General features: G+C 43.6%; 1 pseudogene; it reads right to left on the bottom strand.

Moving 5' to 3' along the window:
* Nucleotides 1–24,956, bottom strand: part of LOC142061566 (uncharacterized) — a 191,518-nt pseudogene that overhangs the window by 44,149 nt on the left and 122,413 nt on the right.

The raw sequence follows: 24,956 nt of genomic DNA, 5'->3' as shown, positions 1-24,956 counted from the left end.
AAGAAAAATGTGGAAAAAATTAAAAAGGAGGAACACCCCCCCCAGCTTTATTAATCTTATATTATTCAAGAATATATGCCAAGAAGCGTATTTCAGATTAATGCATTTTCAAGGTTTTAAAAATGTATTTAAAAATGAAAATGTTGAAAAGTCAAATAACAAAACCCAAGAAAAGCCTAAGAACAAGGACTGAAAACAAGTAACGACAGGCAGCGCCTGCAGCCAAGAATTAGCCCGTTTACCTGTGTTCGTCAGCTTAACGTGGTCAGCTCTGCACACAACCACAGCCAGGCGCCCAGCCGGCGTGGAGGGGAGGAGGCAACCTCCAAATCTGCCTCCATGCCCAGAAGCATATTTTCTTTAGGGCTAAAATTCACACAGGCTCTTAGTTCGCTTTCCTTGGTTTAATTTCTTATGAATACAGAAGTCGATGGCTCTAAGCCAATTTATTAACTGAGAATCATAAACCTGATTTATTAACTCACTTATGCCAAGCTACCCACAAAAGCCCTTTTGTAGAAAAGTCAAAGCTAAGTCTCGAATAAGAAGTGGTCAGGAAATTATTTTAATATGGGATTTCAATCATGTACCAATTATAATCTCCTTGGAATTCGTTGCCTTTTTCCTTTTCTCAGCTACTGTTTTCTCCCAACACGTGCAGGCAAGTGCTCTCTGAAAATGCTTTCCTCTCAAATACAGGAGTCAAAGCTGGATGCGGGGGGGGTCTGTATGTGCAACGGGGGATGCTCTCTATCCACAGCAGTGGAGTTACGCTGATCTTGAGCAGTGCCGTTAGCCAAATGGGGCTAGATAAATCTTCATTAAAGTGTGAAGTTGAACCTACCGACCGGATCTTTTCTCCTCCTAAGAACAACATAACTTTCTGGCTTGCTCAACGTGTTTTTTCAAAGCCCAGTCACAAGATACTTGTTCCCTATGGAAGCCAGCAATAAATACAGAAGTTAATCGTGTGCCAAGGGGCTGGCCCCCACCTGGCCATCCCCTCCATGCGGGCACACTGCACAGGAGACACTCTTTTCAGAAAAATTTGCCAGAATTTACTGCTAATAATTTTGACTAGTGAGAATCACTCTGAGAGCTCTAAAAGAAGAAAGAAACCAGTTGGAAATTCTTATTATAATGAATAAAAGTTGGAAACAGCCTTTGCGTATTTAAAACTCCATAACAAATTACCTTGGGGGCTTATGTCAGGAGGAGGAGGAAGACAAAATAACCTGCAAATGCACAGGTTTTGGTCTACGATTGATTTGCTACAGAGAAGGGAATCCTGTCATACTTTTCCATGAGCTGCAGGGTACACTACAGCTACACTGCCCGGAGTGAACACCTAGTGCCTGAGCCTGCAAGAGCATGGAGATATTTGGAAATGCCACGAGATTCCTAAAGAACATGAACAGTTGTGCTAGAGGGAGATGAAAATAGAAACTCATTAAAAATAAACGACCCAGATTTCCTGATTAACTAACATCAATGTTATTTTGTATACCCAAAGACCTAGCAGGTCACGATGGTATCGTCCCCAGCAGTACACAAACACACGGGAAGTGACAGGTCACAGTCATTTATTTCCAAGCATTTTTGCAGCTTGGGAATTTTGGGATAAGCTCCCATTTCTGTTTAACCTATAAATCCTTTATCACCCAAGCTTTCCTGCCACGACAGGAGTGAGCACTGCCAGGCAGGGAAAACAAAACCAGCCAGACCTTTCCAACAATCCAGGAAGTCACAGGGGACTTTGCTGCTGCCCTTAATGGGCAAAGGACCTGTCCCCAAGGTAGTGCCCACACATCTATGGCCACCTGAAGACGTAAAAAAATTATAATTTAAAAAACATATATATGTATACACACACAAATATCTATATAAAACATATGAATGTGTATTTACACACACACAAAGTATGTATACACATACACACAGAGTTACTAATCCAGGATGCTATAAGGGGACTAAGTCACAGGCAACAAGGAAGGAGGACAACTGCTACAGTTGTAAGAAGTTGCAGAGATTGGCCCTACATCAGTCTGAAAAAGAGCACTTATCACTGCCTGGTGACCTCAATAATTCCTATCCGTGTGTCAGTGCTGGTGCACACGGGGAATATGCTCTCCTAGCAGAAGGGCTCGTTACTGAGCGCAAATGTGGGATAGGTGAGAGTTTTCCTAAGGCTCAGCAGAAGCCAAAGAAGTCCTCGGGTATGCAACTCCTCATGAGAAATACAGGGAGCAATGAAAATCCCCGAAGAAATACAAAGTTCTGCATGATTTACCCACGTGCACACACGCACCTACATGCTTACTGAATAACAACTGCGTATTTACACTTGTCCACCCAATCACGTGGCCAAGGAGTTTGAAAGGGTCTTAATATGTAGAATATGAGGTTTAAGTACATAGAGGGCTGGGAGAGAAATGATGTTTTCCTGCATAGAAATTGCTTTGCTTTTTTCCCTTAAGAGCAGCTTTAGGTTCTTCCCTGTTCCAAATCAGGATATTTCTGTAAACAGAGTAGCTGTAAGAAAACAAACAAACTTTGAATCAAAACTTTGTTAGAAGTTTAAATTAAAGAAAGACTTGTAGCATAATGTAAATTTGGAAAAAAAGTCGGGGGGTGGGGCAGAAGACTGTTTTATCCAATTTCAACAATTTCTAAACATACTCCCTACAAGTGTTTTTGAAATAGAAAAAATTTGTAAACAAAACTTTTACTGCCAGAAACAGCAATTTTGCCAAGTCAACATTTTTCAGTGAAATAACACTTCATCAAAAAAATACCTTCCAGGCATACCTGTAAGGGCAATTTCATGCCTAAAATGGCCAGTGCTTATTCCCTTCTGCTGAAGCTGCACATGGTTGATGCAAACAGGCACTACCCAATGCCACAGCGATCAGCTTTGGGTGTTTGCATCCAGAATCATCTCTTGCTTCACATGAGAACAAAGACGTACTCAGAGACTTCCCACACTTAACACCTCAGGTGTATTTTCTCCTGTTTTTTCTCGAGGGATTTTGAGGTTCACATTGGTTTTTGGATCAATCTTCAAGCCAGATGAAGCAAGCAGCATGCTGTTAGGAGAGACACGAGCATCATCTCCCACCATCTAGCTGTACAGAGACTTTGAACCAATGTTTAAACCGACTAAATTCCCAAATCCTGGATCTAATTCATCCATCCTTCAAGAACACTCCAGTATGGATCGATCTGTAGAAAAATAAACGTAAGGCCCCGGGAGGGCTGCATGGCACTACCCCATCCTGCTCACGCAGTACCAGCTGGCAGCAAGAAGGGAAGCAAAACCTCCCAGGACCCCTGCTAAAATCCGCGTTATTTCACAAACGCTCACTAAAACAGTTGAACTGTGTCCTCGCTGGGATGTATCACATTAGAAAAATAAGCTAACATGACGTTAAACATGATTTTGCCTTTGGCATGGAAAGGGAACTGTATCTGAGACGTGCAGGCTGGCTGTCAGGACCAACCACGACAGCTAGCGCTGCAAAACCTTCCTTCCACCTCACGGAAGGTTGTATTAAAATGTGGTTTTATTTTTATACACCAACTGTCTTCATGGGTGGGTGCATGTGGGTCTTCAAGGCTGTGCTTGCTTTCCAGCCACCCAAGAAACTGCTGATGCTTGCATGTGGGAAATAAGGATGATGTGATTTATGCGTTGATCCTGGCAGGATGGGATGGGGCTTGGGAGACACTGGAGTGGAGGTGGGTGCGGGCATGGCCACGCTGGGGGTCAGCCGAAGGGCCACGTTGGGAAGGACACCTCCCCAGGGAGGCTGCTGGCGTGAATTTCCCGGCCTCATGGTAGCAACAGCAGAATAAATTGGTATTTAGAAGTAACCTCTTCCACATGTAGCGCTCAGGCGACTGTCAATGCGGTGACTCCATCCCTGGGACCACCTCTGGGACACATGTGCTGCGGAGGCGATGCCCACAGAGCCAGATGACAGCAAGAGTAAATAAAATGGGTCAGATGGAGCCATTTGACTCAATTACCCCTTGGTTTGTTTAACTGGGCTGACAGTGGCAGAAATGCTCCCCCAGGTACCTGGTCTTTGTGTCTGAGGCCCGGGAAGAGATGACAGCGGGGATGACCATGCTGCCACAGGAAGCTCGAGCCCTTGCTGAAGATGAGAAGCACGAGGAACGGCTGCGGTTTAGTGCAGCCCCCGCCGCCCACAGCTCCCCTGGGGAGGGGGGAAACTTCTTGTGCTTATGCTTCTCTACAGCAAAATACACCAAGCCAAGCCAAGAGGCAGGGCCCCCGCGGGACCCACCGCCTGCCCTCGGCAGCTCCCGGGGGGGATCAAGAGGCAGCAGCAGTGGTTCACCCCTGTGTTTCGGCAAGTGCTTTTTGAAGCACATGCAGCCAGGCTTGCCCCACTTCCAAACAGTCTAAGTAGTTAATTTTTTTCCCCAGAAATTGTTTAAAATTAATCTTTTATGCTATAGTGCCTTTCTATGGTAAAGAGCAGTTCTTGCAGCATGCTTTCAGGATGATTAATTCTTAGTTTAGAGAGACAGAGCTGTTGAATTAATTTTTAAAAATTAATTATGTGAATCCATCATGGTGAAAGAAAAAAGTAAGATTCAGTCTTGGTTTAAATCAACAAGAAGGCGCGAGTGAAAATGGACAGAATGATCTCTTAAAAGTTTCTCTGCTCCTTTTTGGGAGATATATATTGAAAGTCTCAATATAAATTAGAAAAAGACTTTCAACATGACCATTTCAACAATTGCCAGAAAAAACGTTCCCTTTGGCAGGGCTGAGACCAGCGCTGAGCGTTCTGGCTCTACCACAGCATGTGTCTGGAGGCTGTAAAGCTATAACCACGCAGGGTCCCCGGGGATGGACACTAGCGTGCTACGCAAACAAAGTTTTATTCACATTTATCAGCTGTAGCAAAGGAACAAGGACCTGGTTTATGTGTGGTCAGGTTCTCAGACAAATACAGAAATATATATTCAAGCTATCTATGAAAACAAACATCTGGCAGCTTGGCCAAAACCAATATACAGAGGGATGTCTGCTCTCTGCTTTTCTGTCTGCAATACAGTGCAGCAATTCGCAGGGGCTGCACTGCATTAAACAGATTTAAGTGGTGCGCCCCATCGAGGGCGTGTGTGCGTGCGTTCGTGTGCACCTGGGCGCCTGCTGCTGCTCTCCTGCCTCAGAGGAAGAAATCCATTCGAGCTTCCACTGCCATCGCATGTCCTATGGATCTCCCTTCCCCAACAGTATCTCACTCTCCTCGATTTTCATCCACAATCGCAGAAAAGTTCAAAGATCAGAAGTCATTATTAATAATTGTTTTCTTTTTCTTTTATTTTTTAAAATTTTATAATGCTCATTCTCCTGCTGGTCCTGCATTGATGCCCTGGCAGCTTTCCGCTTCGTCAGAGGGATGCTCAAGTGGCATTTGTGGACATGCCACAGCACGAGGGCAAACATCACTTTTCAGAAGCTCTTGCGTGAAACAGGGAGAAGGGCAAGGGCATACTCAGGCTCAGTGCTACCTCCCAGATTTTTATATAGGCTAGAAAGACACCCTGGACATCGTTTACAGAAATGCCTGCATCTAAAAACCAAATTAATTGGCTGACCTCACCAGCCATCCTTGGCTGAACGCTGTACTCCACTAAGGGCTTTAAGGAGCACAGTGATATTTAAAAAACAACAAGCAAAAGAAAGAATCAAAGCTACCTGGTGGCTATTCCTACAGCCCAACTGCTAGGAAACGGGGTTTAATGAAGCTGGCTGGGATCCATCACCACCCCCACGAAGGCAGTATCCACTCCTTGGCCGTGAGTGATCCCTGATTTATCATGAAATACCATTGATGGAAGAGAGCAGGGAAATGCCTGCCTGCCTTCCACAGAGATTGGTCCGTGGCCCACAGCACAAACCCCCTGACTTCCTTTCCCCAGAGTTAAAAAAACTGTTTAAAATATTGATGATCAGAAAGTTTTCCTGCCCTTTTTGAAAACCGAGCCGTGTATTTGCTATAGCAACAGGCAGCAGAGAACAGCATCCTCGCCACATAAAATTCCACCTGGTCCCCACTAATTCATTCAGCATTCAAGAACCTAAGGAGCCGAGGTACATAAAATTTCATCTGATGCTTTCTGACACGCAGAGGCAGTTACAAACTGTGTGGCTTTCTAGGTACGTTGCTGCCTGACTGTTTTCCTTAGAAAGAGCAATGCCAACTGCGTCTCTCCCCTCTCCAACAGCACCTCAGACCTAACAGCAGAATGTAAACAGCAATTCTCCTCAGATGAAACGGGGTCCCATTTCACCAGACAGGAAAAAAACAAACCCACCAGATACCGAAATGACAGAGGTATATAATTAAAGCAAGCAGTTAGCTCAAATAAAAAACCCCCAGTGAGGCCATCCGTGGTTTCACCCCGGTCCAAGAGCACACTGAGCGCTCAGGGGATGTGCCCAAGGCTGGTGGCTGAGGTTTGGTTATCCCCGACCCTGAAATGCAGACACCATCCATCACACGCACGGGACCAGCAGGCAACATATAGACATGTCTGCAAGGGGAACAAGCCAGTGCCCGCCTCCCGCCTAGCACGGCTGCAGGGTTTCTGTATTTTTGTGCCAATTCACAGTCCCACTTCACTGTTGGATGGGATAATAACAGGCCTGAACGCTACAAGGGAGAAGTGGAAGGACTGATAAAATATGCAACATCAGTGGGTGTTTTGAGGCTTTGTTTGTTTGGTCAGTTTTCTCTGGCTTCTTTTTTTCTTTCTGATTTTTTGTGTTTCTTTTTTTTTCTCTTTTTTTTTTTTTTAGGATTTTGGTTTATTTTTTAGTTTTTATAAAAACCTTCACACCCAGCACGCAGGCATGCAGGAAGCCCCAATTCCACAGCCCACTAGATGAAGGTGACTGGTGTCGTTTCTGAAAGGTTCCCATCCAACTGAGTGACACCACAGGGTGCCCAGTGAAGTCACTGGGCGAAGGCGATGCTTACCAGGTTCTCCACGCCGGCCGGGCTTCCCCCGCCTCCCCGGAGGGCCTGCGGAAAGCAGAGAGCAGAGGGTTAGCGATGCCCCGCAGGCAGCTGATTTGGGAAGGGACCCACCACACGTCCTTCCCTACAGATCCAGACCACCTCACGTCTTCCCCCCTTTCCCAACTATCAAGAAAATAGTAGGCTGCACATCTTAAATACAATATTTTTTCCACAAAATATATAATTTTGGTGAAAAAGCTGAGGCCAGGCTCCAAGGCAAGCTGATTTTGAAATTATTGGTGTTGCCCACATAGTAGAGAAAACCAGGTCTTAAATGCTCCAAAATTCTGGAAAAGACTTTGTAGAGCAGCTGGCAGTTCTGCGCAGTCCATGCATGCTGCACATGGCTGTTACAGTCTTGCAAATCACAATATTTAAAGTATTAAAATGAGGAACAGAAACCTTTTGCTACTAATCATTATCTGAGCCAGAAGAAGTTCCCATGCAGAATGCTAACAGCCTAGATCTGATCACATAGCTACAGTTTCAGGCCCAGGCTTTAGATATGAAGCACTCATCATCTTGCCCTTCTGGGTAGCAACAGCTAAGTGATCGACAAAATACCATAAAGGACAAAATACCATTAATCAAGAAAAAAAGAATTTAAACAATAAACACGGGTGCAGAATGCTGCTCCAGCAGATGTTGAGCATCCAGCTCCCCGACACGCTGTGCCCTCTCGTGCCAGCAGCTGACATGTTGAGCCTCTGCTGCAGCAAGGCTTCCCTGCCCAGGAGCTGGCAGCACCCACGCTCCTGCAACACGCGTGTCGCCAGGTGGGGACAAAAAGCCACTTTTTGTAGCCTTCCGCAGCAGGTCAGTCAGTTGCAGAGGAGCATTCGCTGGGTGACAGCAATGTTAACAACAAAAAGGAAGACCTCACTTTGTTTTTAATCTGTGAGGCTACGCTGCTCCCTCTCCTTTCTGCCCCCCTTTTTTTAGCTTTAAGGGGAAAGGACAATAACCAAAGATCATTAAATATCTCTGCCCTCCTATCACTATTTCCTTCTGCATAAACACCTCTATGCCCAAATCCCAAATGTGTAATTGTGTCTCTAGCCACAGACTGGAGTTTTTAAAGGTTAGGACAAACCGTACAGCGCTCCCTCTCCCCAGCCCATCTGCACGTCTCCAGCAGACACCCTGGCCCTCGCAGGTGGGCTACGGCAGGAGCTGCAAGCCCCGTGCGCTCCTCTCCCTATGGGGATGGCAACTGTGGCTGCCTTGGTAGAAAAAGTCTGTCAGAGCTCCCTAAACAACTTGGTTGGGATTTTCTATGATGGGGGAGGGGAAGGCATATTTTCAGCCTCCTTAATTCTTGAATTCGGGTCGATGATTATACCACATCACACCCAGGAGGAACATCTACTCCCTCCAGCCTGAAGGCAAGCCGCTCTGGAAAGGAACTATGACCCTGATGAAGCACCTTTTCCAGCATCAGAGTCCAGACGTGACCGAGCAATTAAAGCTAATCTACCTGTACCGCTCTCTCGGCTAACTGTGGTGTCCGACCCCTGGGCAGGGCCTGAGCCCCAGCAGGCTGCAGCCTCCCCATGCACCCACTGCTCCCCTGGGGTGCGGGGGGCTGCTTTAAACACCAGCCTTGCTTAATCCTTTGGTGTCTTTTGATAGATTCCTCCTGGATGGATTTAATCTAGGGCGACTATGTAACAATTTAACTCTTCTGCTAGCAGTGATGAGAAAGTCCAGGGTTTCTTAGGGAGGAGGAAAAGTCCTAATGAAGCTGTAGGAGAGGGAGGCCAAGTTTTTAAACAAGTGCCTAATGAGTTGGTAGCGATGCTTTTAGGCAATTTAGAGGAGGGCTGATATTAAAGGAAAAATGCATGGAGCTCCCAAATAAAGCTCAGGTTGGAGCCTTTTAGTTGAGAATGTGAGAAACCTGTGAGAAACCAAAATTTCTGTTTAAAAAGAAATTTAATACTGATTTCTGTTTTTTTTTTTTTTCACTTAAGGGATTTTTTAATACTTAATGCCAAAAGGGAAAAATTGACTATTGCCTACACTGGCACAGGTCACCCAGAGAAGTTGTAGATGCCCCATCCCTAGAAACACTCAAGGTCAGGCTGGACGGGGCTCTGAGCAACCTGATCTAGTTGAAGATGCCTCTGCTCACTGCAGGAGGGTTGGGCTAGATGGGCTCTAAAGGTCCCTTCCGACCTGAACCATTCTATGATTCTGTGATCCTGTAATTCTTTCCATACAGTGTTGAAGGAAATCTGTAAGATGGGTGCAGCACCTAGAATTACAAGTGTAGGTTGCTTGTGGCAACCGTGAGATAAACCCAAGTTGAGAGAGAAAAAAACATAAAAATCCATTCTCATCTGTTTTACTTGCTGTTTTTCTCTGAAAGCAATTTGGTTAAAAAAATAGTAGTAGTATTTAGGAAACAACATCTAGAATCCTGCTGCCATTCAATATCTGAATATGGAAAAGTCTCTGAGAAGAGAAAATTTTAGTGGGGATTAAAAGGAAGAATGTCACACCCAGTATCCATTTTGGGCAAGACTTGCAAGTCGCAATCCTGTGATGCAGATGTGGGTGAGTGGAAGGACAGAGACCTCCCGGCTCCCCGCAGCGGGATGACAGCATGCAGGAGTAACACAGGAGTCATTAATGCCACATGTAACCTTGTCCTATGCAGATGTGATTAAGTCCATGGTTTGCATGATTGGAAATTATAATTTTTAGCAATTTCTAGCCTATAATGGGGGGTCCACTTTGGATACTGGTAAAAGAGCTGGGCATAAAGTCAATCCATATTACACCTCTTGTTTCCAACCCCTTTGAGAGACTACAAAGGAAATTAAGGAGGCCTGGGAATTTGTTTTAAGATAAATGTTCACTGTAAACTGTTACCTAATGACTCCATCTCTTAAGACGTTGCAGTTTGATGCTTGTTCAATATAATGAAGATTTATGTTGCATTAATGTCAATTTGGTAATAGCTGAGCCTTTTCTTCTAAACGTGCCAGCTCCGTTGTATCAGTTCTGGGAGTTCTTTATTTACATTGTTATGAAAGACAGTTTTGGGGAGGAGAATGAATACAAAGCATAAACCAGTCTATTTTTAAACAACTTGTCAGGTTCAAGCTAAACAGCCTTAATCCAGGGCATAATAACGCAATTTCTGACAACACCGTAAGCTTTCCAGTGAGATAACAGATTTAGTAACCCAAAGACAAAGGAAGAGAATGAAATATATTGCTATTTGGAAGCCTTATGAAGAAGAGCTGATGAGTGCATCTAAAGAATAGCTGCTAAGAAACAAGGTAAAAAGTTCCCAGTAAATAAACTCACTTGACTTAGCTGTTCTACTGGGCAGCATCCACTTATGTCATCTACCGTGGGCAAGTACATGAAATATTATAAATAAACATCACTTTATAGTTCATGTAAAATATCGTTAAGAGCCAAAACCATGTACTTGTTCACAGTGCAGTAAATTACCCATTTGAGCTAATTTACCCATTGCAAATTGGGTAACTGCAAACTGGACTGCTCAATTAACTCCGTAATCCATCAATGCCAGGGAAACAGGTCTATGGCACTACATGTGCTTAGCATCTTTTTACTCCTTGTATTCAAATAAAATCTGGTCTTGACCCACATCCCCAGGCTTGGGAGGCTATATCCCTGCCTTCTGTCAGTGCAGCTTGATGGGCAAATTGCTGCCTGCCTTACTGTTGGGCCTAACAAGGTAAATCAATGTTCATCAAGAATAAGGCGAGTTTAAAATGCCAGCGAGAAAGAACCACAGCCCAGAAAAACCTCACTGAAATGAAAAGATAGCCGATGCTTTTTAAATGTTAAGTCAGTGAAGCAATTTTTACCCAAGAACCTGCAGCACCAGACTTGTGCTATCTTTTCACTGACACTTCTCCTACACATCACCCTTCTCCACTGAGAACATATACACAGACATATTAACCATCAATCTGTGCCCATCTCTTTCTTCAAGGCATGTGCTGGTGTGGCTCTTGGGGACCTTTTTTTTTTGGATGTGTTGATACAAAGATGTAGTTGGGAACAACATTCAAGTAAAAACCTTGGCCAAGTAAAACAAAGACCTATCTCACTGGATATCTTTAAAACAGAGGATTTTTTTCCCTTGCAAGCATGACACAGTGAGCTGGTGACATTGTGACCGCTTAATTACAACTGTGAGCTTTCTTTTAGGGCCTTATTTTCTAGATGAATCATATCTAGCTCATCATGCTTTAACAAGGAATTAAGTTTTACACTGTTTTGGAGAGTCCACCCACTCACATGCTTGGACTTAATTTTTTTTTTCTTTTGAAGTCTTACAATTATTTCAAATCTCTTTCCCCCTCTTCCCTTTCACACACAGAATCACAGGTTGGAAGGGACCTCAGGGATCATCTAGTCCAACCTTTCTAGGAAAAGCACAGTCTAGACAAGATGGCCCAGCACCCTGTCCAGCCAAATCTTAAAAGTATCCAATGTGGCCAAGTCAACCACTTCCCTGGGGAGATTATTCCAACGGTGACTGTCCTCACTGTGAAAAATTTTCCTCTCGTGTCCCGTCAGAATCTCCCCAAGAGCAACTTGTGTCCGTTCCCCCTTGTCCTCTCCATGGGACTCCTTGTAAAAAGGGAGTCTCCATCTTCTTTATAACTATCCCTTAAGTACTGGTACACGGTGATGAGATCCCCTCTGAGCCTCCTTTTCTCAAGGTTGAACAAACCCAGATCTCCCAGCCTATCCTCTCATGGCAGCTTCCCAGTCCTTTGATCATCTTGGTGGCCCTTCTCTGGGCCCCTTCCAGCCTGGCCACATGTTTTTTGTACAGCGGGGACCAGAACCGGACACAGGACTCCAGGTGTGGCCTGACAAGCGCTGAGTAGAGCAGGATAATTACTTCTTTATCTCAGCTGGTGATGCCCTTTTTGATGCAACCCAGCATCCTGTTGGCCGCCTTGGCCGCAGCAGCCATTGTTTGCTCATTGTTGAGCTTCCTGCCCACCAGGACCCCCAGATCCCTTTCCACAGAGCTGCTCTCCAGCCAGGTGGATCCCAGGCTGTGCTGCACTCCCAGATTATGTTTTCCCAGGTGCAAGGCCTTACACTTGTCCTTGTTGAACTTGATAAGGTTCTTGCTGGCCCACTCCTCCAGCCTATCCAGATCTCCCCGCAGAGCAGCTCTCCCTTCTGGAGTGCCTGCTTCCCCACTCAACTTGGTGTCATCTGCAAACTTCATCAGGCTACACTTGATCCCGTTATCCAGATCACTTATGAAGATGTTGAATAATATTGGGCCCCATATCGATCCCTGGGGGACTCCTCTAGTGACAGGTTGGCACTTGGAAAAGGAGCTATTTACCACCACCCTTTGGGTGCGGCCTGTCAGCCAGTTCCCCACCCACTGCACAGACCACTTGTCTAGGCCATAACACATCAATTTCTCCAGCAGGAGGCTGTGGGGGACCGTATCAAAAGCCTTGGAGAAGTCCAGGTAGACAATGTCCACCGCAATTTCAGCATTTTTCAAGTTGCCTTCAATATATCAGCGTCTTTTCAGTTAAAAATTAGTCAAACAGAAGAATAGCTTGAACAAATTGGTTGGTTCAGCCACTTGCGGAAAAGTGGATATGTCTTTTTTTTCATATGGCTTTACTTAGAAGGAAGGAGAACTTCACAGCAGCAGGGTCTGGTATGGAGCATGAGGAAACCACAGCCCCAGTCTAGCTGGCTGTTCCCGCACAAAGGCCAATTTACTTTCTTGTTCCCTAGGGAAAAGGTTTATGGTTCATGGGCAGAAGTCAGATTCTGCGATGCTTGCTCAGCTGATACTCATCAGGTATTCAAGTCGGGCTGCACGCTCCGAGACCACATATCTAAGATTAAACAGTTTTGGGTCACAACACTTTGCATGAACATTTTTGGCTTTGGATTCCAGCAGACCCAAGGATTCAAAGCAAATACCAGACACAGATTGGAAACATGCAGCACCTACAGTCTACAGAAGTTTTCCAAGTAAAACAAAAAAATTATATCTAGATTCATCTCAAATTTGGCCCAAGTGCTCCAAAAGCTCTCTGAAATCCTGGGCTACGTTTTATGTTAGTAGAAAAGCCACCCAGAAAGCAAACTCTAGCTGTTAGCTGAGGAAAGCTCCTTGCAGTTCAATACACGATCCAGTTGCTTTCAAGATACAGAACAAGCAACAAATAGTTTTCCTTCTTATACCTCCATGCAGCCTTTCTGAGGGAGGATGCATACAAGCATCCTCCTCGCAACCTGTTGGGGAGCTGTGTTCAGCCTCAGGGAAGAAAACTCCTGCTCCAGGAACCAAACTGGAATATTGCTATAATTATTGGAGTAATAAAGGGGCTACATTTAAGGTAAGTTTTGGCTAAAGGGCCTCAGCCCTAAAGGTTTACAGCCACAAGCTGTCCTTCACCTACAGCTGAGCTAAAATAAGGGACATCCAGTGAGAGGATGGGATGGGGTGCGCAGCTGCGGGTTGGGGGGGGGGGAGGTGGGGTAGAGTCTTAAACCATCCCAACAAGATGCAGCAGAGCAAATACGAGTCCAAAATCTGACATTCCCCAGAACCAATAAAACCTGCACACAAGGTATATTAGCTCGAGATAATACAACGTTTTAAGACCAGAGACAAATTTAGGGTGTTCAAGTATTTTTCTTAATTGCAGCCAACCAGGGCCCCTCTTCTGGGTGGACGCTTGTTGCAAAAGGAAAAGAAATATTCAAGCTCATTCAAAGAGTGACACAATATATACACACATGCTGAAACCAAAACGCTGATTATGCTCCATTTAAAACAGCTAAGATGGTGCCACTCACTCAGTACTCTGGGCTTCCCCCCCACCCCCTTAAATCATTTTTTTGGTTTTTTCCCCACACCCAGAGACAGTTTCTTCAAACAGTCAAGTGCATACAGCTCTTTTGTTTAGCCACCAGAGCAGGAAGATAAACTGAATTTGAGATATAAATTAAGTGACTGGAATAAAGCCACAATTGCACTTACATCAAACATGGGACTTTTTTCCTTCTTTTTATGGCTGGTCTTACCCAGGCTATTTCCAGACAATACACTGGCACAGCTGCAGCGCAGTGCCAGGCAGGAGCAGATGCACACAGTATACCCCCCTCTATTTTTAAAACAAGAGGATACTTATTTTGGCAGCTGTGGGGGCTGCTGTATGCAAGGTAAAAAATGTTTTCAGGGCAGATTTCAGTTTCCCACATCTGCACCAAGACAGCTGCTTCAGTACGAGCCCTGGACAGAGATAGTAACTTTGAAAATCTTTCAGAAAGTGTCTATGCAAACACGCACACATATTCAGTTTCACGTTTCTTTATGAGAAATCATGACCGTCTCTGTGCATCATACCCATATGCTCCTACACATTTAAAACACCTAGAAAGGTTAAAAGTAACATAAGCACGTCACAGTCTCTTCTTTTCAAAGACTTACTGGTTAGGCAAGTCAGGCACAGTTTTATCACCGTGAATCTGGAAAATGAACACAGACTTCTTTTTGTGCTACAGATACAAGCTGGAAAACTGTGTAGTGATAGAGCTGGGGAACAGAAGTGATGCCAAACTCACACTGGAGTCCTCCAGTACCATTTGACTGAAATTCATCACACTTATAGTATCTTCAGCACTAGGTAACTTAAAGCATCACTGCCTGGAACAGATGAGCAAACTGCTAGCCTCAAGTTCTGCTTTCTCAGAAAGCATTTGTAAATTAGGCTTTTTCCTGCTCAAATAATTGCTAACATAAAGTCACCTCCGGGAAGAAGCAAGAAGTTACCAGCCACGAAGTTGCACTGAGTTATTCAGCAGATGGAGACGAGCGCTGGTCTGCTTGAGTCACTAAATTTGCCCCTATGAAACACCAGCCTGTTTACAAAAACAAGAAGCACATGCACTTATTGGGAATGCCTCTACAGCATGAGACGGTTGTGTATTTCTTGCAGAAATGAGATAATTTTCTTTTTTTCCAAGAACTGCAAGACACTTCTATAAGGTAAGCAAGATAATGAAGCACTTATTGCTTCCTTTGGTTTTCAGTTACAATCTCACATTTAAACAAATTTGACATGTTGGATTACAAAATCTCTTGTGAAACATTCAGATCTGACACAAAGCACTTGGGTTTTGATGAACTGCATTTTTGGAGCACGGAAGTACTCAAACCTAATGCATATTATCTACAAGCAGAATTAGCCTTTCCAAAGCCAGGATCCCACAGGGGAAAAAAAAAAAACTTCTGCGTCATTTTCAATATTATTTCATATGCAAAAATTGTAAGAGAAGAGAAAACAGCAAGTCAAGACTTTGAGAAAGCAGCTGAAAAATGTGATTTCTTGTATATCCAGAAAAGATTGTAGTAACTGTAGAGAAGTGTATACATTAGAGACTTTAAGCAAACAATCACATACTTTGTATTTAAATGTTATTCTTACGCGAACACATTTGTGGACATGGTCTATGGTTAATGCCCATTTTGGCAGGATTTTCCACCCTCATTGTTTCTCAGCTTCCTAAAAAGGAGAATGCAAGCTTCCATGTGCAAACCATAAAGCATCCACGGGACGGAGCCAAGCCCATCCTAAGAGCAAGCCCACAGCAATCACGCCAATATCACCAACAGATTTCACTTCCATGTTACAAATCACACTTAACATAAAAGTCAAAAAGCTTTTTTGTTTCAAAACTCATCCAACACCACACTATTACAGGTCACAATTTCAGCATCTTTAAAAAAGCTGTTAAATCGTTCCTCCTTTGGTCTTCAAAAGAAACATTTTTCTTCTGTTTAATCCTCTCCCTCCTCCCAAGTTTTCTGCATGGAGAAGACACTCCCTCCACCTTTTTAAAAACTACCTTGTTTTCTACACATTGCCTTACAAGAAACATCATCTTTGTAAAGAGAGAAGATCAGGAATAGCTTGTCAAACAAATATGGAGTCAGCTTCTGGAGCTGTTTCTATTTCCTTTATCTGCATTAACCCTGGACCAGGGATCCATGATGCCATATGCTTCGAAGACAGAGCAAAAGCACATCTTAGTGAAACAAAATCCAAACAGCAAAATCCCATCTGCGTGGGCTATATCATGTCTCCTAAACCATGCCCTGAAGTGCCATGTCTATACATCTTTTAAATACCCCCCAGGGATGGTGACTCCCCCACCTTCCTGGGCAGCCTGTTCCAATGCCTGACCACTCTTTCAGTAAAGACATTTTTCTTAATATCCAACCTAAAGCTCCCCTGACACTGCTTGAGGCCATTTCCTCTCATCGTATCAATAGTAACTTGGGAGAAGAGACCGACACCCGCCTCGCTACAACCTCCTTTCAGGCAGCTGCAGAGAGCGAGAAGGGCTCCCCTCAGCCTCCTCTTCTCCAGGCTAAACCCCCCCAGCTCCCTCAGCCTCTCCTCATAAGACTTGCTCTCCAGACCTTTCACTGGCTTCATTGCTAGTTTGGCTGTTTCAAAATAATTTTACCTGTGAAATGATAACACTGCCTTCAACAGAGTTAAGTGATGAAGATGGATGCAGGTGATCCTTCTTCCAAACACTGCAAACAAAACTGATGCATAAATTCATATGGCCCTTAATTATCTAACAAGAAGTCTACCTAGGAAAGTAGACCATCTGCAAGCAGCCAATTGCTGACACAAGGAAAATAAAGAAAAAGAGAAAATAAAGACCCTTCCTCTGGCATAGTCATTTAAGGGCCTCCTTGAGCAGGGACGGGGCACACAACTTCAGGACACTGCCTCCCACCTGCCACCCAGCACCGTGCGGGACCTAGGAGCATGGATGGGTACTGTTACCTCTGAAGCCAGGCAACCACGTCTGATGGTTTCAGGAGAGGATTTTGCAAGGCAAACTACACTGCAGCACAGACTGGTATGTTACATGACTACTGGCTGTGCGTAAGTCAGTTTACTGTTTGTGCCAGCCACAACACACACAAGATAAATGATCTTTTTGACAACGTAGTTTAAAGGAGACATGATTCAGCCATCAGGAATTCCACTCTCCCAGTAAATGTGTCAGTGGAACAACGCTGGGAGACGTACTCTGAGCAATGCTGTTAAAATGCCATTCAGCACACAGGAAAGGGCTATTATTAACATTATTGTGACCTTGCAGAGACTGGGATTTGTCTGAGGATGGTGGTAACAGATGCAAAATGCTGCTGTTCACCGCCAGGAAAATATCTTCTAACTGGCCATTGGTGGAAGAGCAACCAGAAGAAACACAGGTAACAGCACCATGTGAATTGAGTGGATGATTTAACATATTCTGGAGACAGGCCAGGTGGCTTCAGGGATTTTTCCCATTTTATTTGCACACAAATTTTTATACTGTGCTTATCACATCAACGCACTTAAACTCTTTAAAAACCTATGGTTATTTTTTTAGAAAAAAGCTCAATAGCAATGTAAACGTCTAAATACACTACATACATGCTTCAAATGCCCTCATTTTTACTGTTTATTTTATGAAAATAAACGATTTTTAGAACAAGGAGATAACTCCTCTGTTTTGCCCTGTGATGAATAAGGCTGGGGTCACACTGAGATTTCTCTGGTTTGGTATTGCTAAGGCAGTCAGGAGAGGACATGACTTCTCTTGGCCAATGGGTTTTCTTTTCCCTACTGCTAATACATTGGCAATAAATGTTACAGGAACTTAAGCTCTAACTCTGCACTCACAGCACAATTCAAATTCTTTGGAAGTTAAAATCTTTTGTGAAAGGGCAAGTACACAACAGTGTATTTGAGAGACACAGCCCGTGCCTAACAGAGTTGTAGGAAATATTCTGCCTTTTTCATAGCCAGGGAAGTCCCCTTGTTCGTCATTTGACCTTTTTTCCTAAAGTGCGAAAATCATTGGTCTAAGTTTAAACACTACTGGGCCACAGTGTTTTTTAGTTATTTTAAACATTCTCTCCATCCTCCCAATAATGTAAAGCCTGGTTGTATTGAGGAAGAATCAGACAACTGAAGATCAGCTGCCCCACGTATATCAGCTTCTGGTCATCTCCTGTATTTATGAACATCTAAAGTCCTTAGAAACCTTTACTTAAGACATTTGGGGATATCTGCCTTGTCCCAAATTAAGATCTTCCCTGAGGACTGGGGAAGCTTTGATGACAAAAGCAAAAGTAGGAGAAAAAGAAGAAGAATAGAAGGTCTGAGGAAAAAAAGAGCAATAAATCAAATGCCAATTTTATTAATGCCAATAAGAGTCTTCAGGTATAATAAAACATACCCATACATCATGCTGGACTAGCCTTGCAAGGAACTATTTTCCTTCATCTTGAGATAGATCCTGGAGGACTGGAGGTGAGAAGTAGAGTCTCAGCCTGCGTGCAGGCTTCCCACATTAGGGCTAAAATTATAATGGAAAAAGCTGTCAAAAAAAAATGAATTCACTCCCAGAGCAGCAGAAACAATGTACTTTGTTCTCACAAATTAGGACCAGGTAGGTTGGCACAAGGTCTTTGGCAAAGAAACAATTTAGCCTCAAATTTGAGAGCAGAGCAATAGCATTAGATCACTTACTCGGACTTAAGTTGTGAGCAGCTGTTTGGCTTTTATTTCACACAAAAGCTTATACTGTAAAAGGAATTCCTGGCCCATATTCAAATGCTATATTTGCTCGTAAGCAGTGTTTCTCATTTTAGTCCTGATAATGCAATGAAATCAGTGATGAAAAATTTTTACAGGAGAGATGCAGAGGGAAAAAAATTATTTCTTTTTTAAAGACTTTGGGTTTGTTGTGTGTTGAAATGCAGTATTTAGACCTTGAGTTTTCACCTTGCGGAAGATTTAATCACCAAGCTTCCCCTCATTTTAACTGAGTGTATAATTAAAGGTACAATCGTCTTCTGTCCCCTACAACCCTGGGCTAACACCAGATTTGCTGTGTGTGAACAGTTTGCTTTCCCACCCACCCGAGATCCTTCCAAGAAAGGAATATAGGAACTTTTATGGAAAACATAGTTTCTGTTATATACACAGAACCACCACGTGCTACAGTCATATTCACTCCATAGAAAGAATACGGTGTTTCCTGTAGCAAGTGTAAATGATCAAAACAATATAATCCTTTTTACTGCCATGTATCTGACCTGCACCGCACAGCTTCCAGCAGAAATGCGCTCAGGCAGTCACAGTTGAAATTGCTAGCTGAGGTCTAAATGGCCATACTTAAGAGCTCTGATAAATAAAAGCAATTAATGATTAACTTAAGGGCAGCGTTTCTGTCTCCGTTTGAAGAATTAGGCTTCCAGCCATAATGTTAATCCGTGTCAAGTCTGAATCCAATTAACAAGCAGGAGCACGACAACTAATGCATAGGCATTGATGAAAAAATAAAAATAATAATAAAATAAAATCAAAGAGCACCAGCACTTTCAGGCTGGATGCGGGTAGCAATTGCACAAGCCCCTGGGCAATCCCATGAAATATAAAAGGCCACCCCAGAGATTAATTACAACTGCCATCAGAAAGCAAGACAACTCAATTCTGAGATACCTGGCCACAGAGATACAAAATCTCCCTGTGGTGATGCCCAGCCCTAGGTGACCAGGCTGCAGAGATCGGAGTCGGCGTGAAGGAGAGCTCGCTCCCAACTGGTAACGTGGATGCTAAGTATATGCTTAGCACTAACACCGAGTATAAAACAGCTGTAGGGAGACGGTGGGGTGGAGGGAGGGGGAAGGGGAAGGTATGTCGGCATGCACGAAAACATAGCTGAGATAGCAGAAAGCATGCTGACGTTTCTTTGGCACATGTCGTGCCTCAGAGGTGGTTGGCACGAGGTGGGGAACAGGCACAATTAATGAAATGCCATGAGCCAACACTCACAAGAGCTGCAAAGGCAAACTGTTATAGCCCTTTTCTACCATGTTTTGGGCCTGCTCTGGCCCAGAATTCAGTGGCAACGGTGTTCTTATTCAAGTGCAAAGAGGGGATGATATATTGCTCACACATCTGGGGAATGTTTCAGTAACAACTTCATTTTATACCAAAGTCTTCTCCTAGGCCAACGCGTTGCACCAAACTGCTTCCAAGCACACGGCTCAGCCGACGGCTTTCCAAGACAGGCGGTATACTGCAGAGCTCTGCAACTGCACATTAAACTTACAAATTACCAAAATTAACCACTGTAATTTGTTTAACCATGTTCATTTGCTTACTCAATGCATCTTATTTGATGAATAGTTTGTTTTATTTGGCTGCATCAGGATCACCAGTCTTGCAAACAGCTCAGAAAGCCATAATGAAATGACTGACTTTGCTCAGCTGCTTCTTCCAGATGCTTAATTTATTACCAAACAGCCAAAGGCGTCTTTCAGAGGTACTTAGACCATTTTCAGCTCCAAAGTTTTGGTTGTCTATAAAGAAATAGTCATAAATCTTTTGACATGACACATTCTTTCCCATTTTAAAGTAAAAAAAAAAAAAAAAAAGAAAAGCAGGATCAATAGGATAGAAGGCAGCAGTGTGGGAGATGCACAGTGGTTTTTGGGTTGGGTTTTTTTTTTTCCCAATAGTGAAAAGCATCTCAGAGATCAAACAGGAAATTTCAATTATTTCTGACAATCCCAAAGGTGCAACTTTTTACCTGCAGATACTTGAATTCCTATCACCTGTGCGCTTTAGAGATCAGCTAAACAAATGCTGGATTGCCAGTTTAACTTACCAAATGATATCATAGGAAGGTTCAAAGGTTTAGCAGAGATGAGGTATTGTTGTTATTTAAACATTGAGATAAGATGAAAAGAAAGAGGCAATTATTCTGAGCAAAGCTATCCAAGATGTTACTAAGTTTGGATACTACCAGCAGTTTCCACTTGTATTTTAAAATGTCCAAGTTCAGGAAAAACAGTGCAAAATATTGTGGAAGCAGGACACAAAGACGGAAACACAAAAAGCACCTGACTTTCTTTTGTTTGGTGTCAGGGACAAGCACAGTGGTGGGATCTTGCGGACCAAAGCTGCGATGTGTGGGCACAGGAGAGACAGCACATCCTTTTGTCACAGTAAGGGACAAGAGATTTGCAAAACAGAATCAACATGTAAGATTTCGCTTCCCAAATATATCAATTTGAGCCTTGATTGAACCGTTTTATCATTTTATGAGGCATTTTGTTCACAGACTGCTATTTTCCCAATCATGTGCTCCATGTACTGCATGAAGACTTTTGCTAACTCTCCAAGTCTACCTTGCTCTTGAAAGACAGTAAAAAAAAAAAAGGCAGGTCTCTCCCCAAAGCAGGGCAGCGGGGTTGGCCTTCATCTTTCACTGATTAATATACGATGCCTATTGCCACATCTTGCCAAGTTTTTAACTAAAATCAGATCTGGGTTTAAGACGCAACACAATAAGCTGAATCCTGCTTTCAATTTTGCTTTCTGGATTCCAGGATACACTTTTAAACTATTGATATACTGCAGGTAATTTCACCTGAGGATCTAAGGGTACTTTAAGTAGAAACCCTGAGAGTCCTGCATGAACATAGATGTATCACTGCCTAATTCTGAAATGGAGATAAATGAAACCTTTGGAAGGGTAGTTAACCACGTATAAAAGTGTAATGGATGGAAACTAACACTAAAAGCTGGGAAAAAAACCCCAAACATATCTATATTCCACTTTCCCTCTCTGGGCCACCACAAAGCCACAATGAACTGCCGTGATCCGGTCTGGGTTTCGTTAGCTGAATTCACAACGTCTTCAGGTAAGTCCATCTGTATCCTGGAGAAGTCCTGCATGCTGGCAGTGATCTACAGGATCATAACATTTCCAACCCACTGGTTGTTTTTCTCACCACAGATGAAAGTCTTCTAGCATATCTGATTCATTCCTCCAAGAATTGGGTTGGTGTCATTTGGTTATTAATCAATACTCATACTCAGCCTTTCAGCATTTACTGCCTCCACAGCTGAACAGCGTACAGCCAGTTTGTGTTACAGGATGGGCCTCTGAGGGATTTAGGGAGTACTGAACAATGAAGCCCAGCCTGAAAGCAAACCCAAACGCCGATGTTTCCACTCACTGTAAGCTTTAGAAAAACATGTAAAAAAATCTTGCTGAAGAGCAGAAATACCTATAGACCCAATGGGGCATTTCAGAAACTAAATATGGGTCTGTAGCACTAGACTAAGAACTCATGCAAAGTAACAAAAAACGTTTTTTTCCCCTCTCCTCTAAGTTTTTCTAGAGTCTCAGAATTCAGTAAAGATCGCTTCTGGATTTTCCAGATAATTAGAGAGACCACAAAGCCAGAGTAAATCCCTAACCTATATTTTGTTTTGCAGCCGCAGCATCTCCACGTTACGTTAGTGACACTTCAGCCAGCTCCGCACGTGGCTGTGCATCCCCTGCAAAACATACCGCAGCCTGTGTCTCAGAGCAACACTGCCACACAGCAGAGAGCAGGTATTTCACACTGCACAGTTCTCTGCCATTGAGAAGAAAGACCCTAAATTAATCTGTTACAAAGCAATGACATTTACTGAACTGGGGAGCAGAAAATCTTCGGCCTGGGGGATGCTGCTGGGGAGCCCCGTGCCCCTGGGAAGTGCCTTCTCCTGCAGAGGGACCTCATGGGAGTCTCTGGTCGTGTTTGTACATCAGCGTCGCACACTCACGAGTGGTTGTACAGACCCGTAACCAGGAAGCCTGCTGCAACCACAGCTAAAATTTGTCCTAAATCAGACTTCTGTCTGGGAGGGAGATGTTCCCTTACCCAGAGGCAGAGGTGCAATAACCCACATTCACAGGGTGAAATAAAAAAAACTAAAAAATGAAGAATGACATCTGGTTTCTGCACAACTTGGCTGTCAAACCTCTCTCTTGCTGATGTTTCTGTTTCTTATCTTTTTGCTTGCATTTGGAGTTAAAACAAGTTCCATGTGAGCAAAGGAGCTCGCTGCCACGGGGGTCAGCCCCAACAGGCTCCCCACACCCCGGGTTTCAGGCAGGGAGACACATAACAGCATCTTCACCATGTCCAGTCTGGTGCTGGGCACCATCCCATTCGGCATAAGCCTCCCCCAACCTCTATTTTCCTCAAAAGCGACCCATGGTCTTTCCCTTGGAAATGAAAAAAAAAAATAATCTTAATGTCAGTCACAACTCTGTCTCTTCTCTCCTTTCCGCAGCGCTCTCTAAACCCCTCCTGCTGCTGACAAAGGCCCTTTTCCACCTTCATTTTCTTCTGGCACCGTTAAATTACAGGTGTTTACATTTGCTGTAATATCAGAAAGAAGAGTAAATCTTGCAAACACTCTGCCTGAATCCATATAATAATAAATCAGATCCTCCAAGAAACTGTGTCACTTGTATAAAACGGGAAAGTCTAACAAAACCCAAATTACCACAGCTGTTCCCCACCTCCCTCCAGCAACTCCTCAGCCACCTAGGAAAGCTGCTATTGCTCGGAATGACAGGGGAACATTAACAGCCCAATGCAAGCCGGCTGATTGACAAGCCCCTTTCCTTTTGTGTCTGCTTTCGCTCAGTAAACCGTTTAAAACATGTCAAACAAATACCGCAGGTTCAACAGTTCCCTGTGAAACTTCTGCCAACTCCTTTCCCTCCGGAGTAGGCAATTACCTTATTTATAGGGGTTGGGGAATAAATGCTGAATTTCTTTTCCATAATCATTTATTAATTGTTCTCATATTGAAAAAATAACTTCAGTAAAATAAGTAAGATCCAGCCCTTGCTTGTACTGCTGCAAGAAAATATTAATTTTCCAATGGTAGGGCATCCCAGGGCCAGACCATCGTGAGTTGACTCTCGCGATGCCTGTGCCCACTTGCCCAGGGTCTGAATGGGAAACTGGGGAAAGCATTTAGAAAAAAAGAGTACCTGTACCATGCGGGGGGTGGGGAAGGAAGAATAAAGTCCCAGCTTGCATATATTCAGGACGGTTCAACTCTGAGCATTTATTGTGCTATTACTATTATAGCAACCAGGAGACTTTTATATATTTTGCAAGATGCACACATACAACGCTCCCACTCCAAAGACATTGCTATTCGATATACATACATGACAACAGAAATTAGTTTGAATAGGAAACGGATGGGATAAAGAAGAGGATAAACACAAACTAGGGTATGACCATAAATTTCCCATGCTCACTTAACTCCAGCAGCAGTGACTCACTCAAGTTTTATTGTACAATTTTACAACCATGAGGAGAATTCGCTTCAATCTTGTAGATGCCACCTCTTTTATTCTCCAGTTCTCAAATCAAAAAAGCACCTTCAAAATTTCAGAAGTATGAATTCTGCCCAAAAAAGCAGTTTGATGCTTATGAGAAGGGTGATTTTCTGCCTTTAAAAATTTTTTTTTTTAATACTACAGCAGGAAATTGCAAGAAACTAAACTGAACACTTGACAATCACTAGAGAATATTTACACTAATCTAACTATAACTGCCCAAAGCAAATGAACAGTTGCCAGAAATACAACTTGTGTTTATTTCTCATTCCATCAACTTAAGAATAATGGATGCGTTCAGCCCAAAACTTTTGTGCGCATATGTCAAGCAACCCCTTCTCTGCCAGCGCTGCTCCTGCATCACCACCTCCCTGGCCCTGCCCAGTGGGCTCCGCCACAGACATGGCCCAGGACATCTGTCAGTGCCTTCATTTAAGCCAAAGAAAACCTCAAAGGCTAAAGCATTTGCTTGTTCTTCCACTGGTCAGCGGAAGCAGCAGTAGAGCCCAGGAAAGCAGCAGCTCACGGGGGCACCGTAGGACGTTTGTTCCCCTGGACAACACTATGGAAATTATAAGCATTTTTAACTCCACAAAATTCTCAATTTTGAGCAACTGC

The sequence above is a fragment of the Phalacrocorax aristotelis genome, chromosome 8, assembly GCF_949628215.1.
Source record: "Phalacrocorax aristotelis chromosome 8, bGulAri2.1, whole genome shotgun sequence".
In the NCBI taxonomy this organism is placed as follows: Eukaryota; Metazoa; Chordata; class Aves; order Suliformes; family Phalacrocoracidae; genus Phalacrocorax; species Phalacrocorax aristotelis.
The sequence above is the reverse complement of the archived record's forward strand: the minus strand, read 5'-3'. Positions and strand labels throughout refer to the sequence as shown.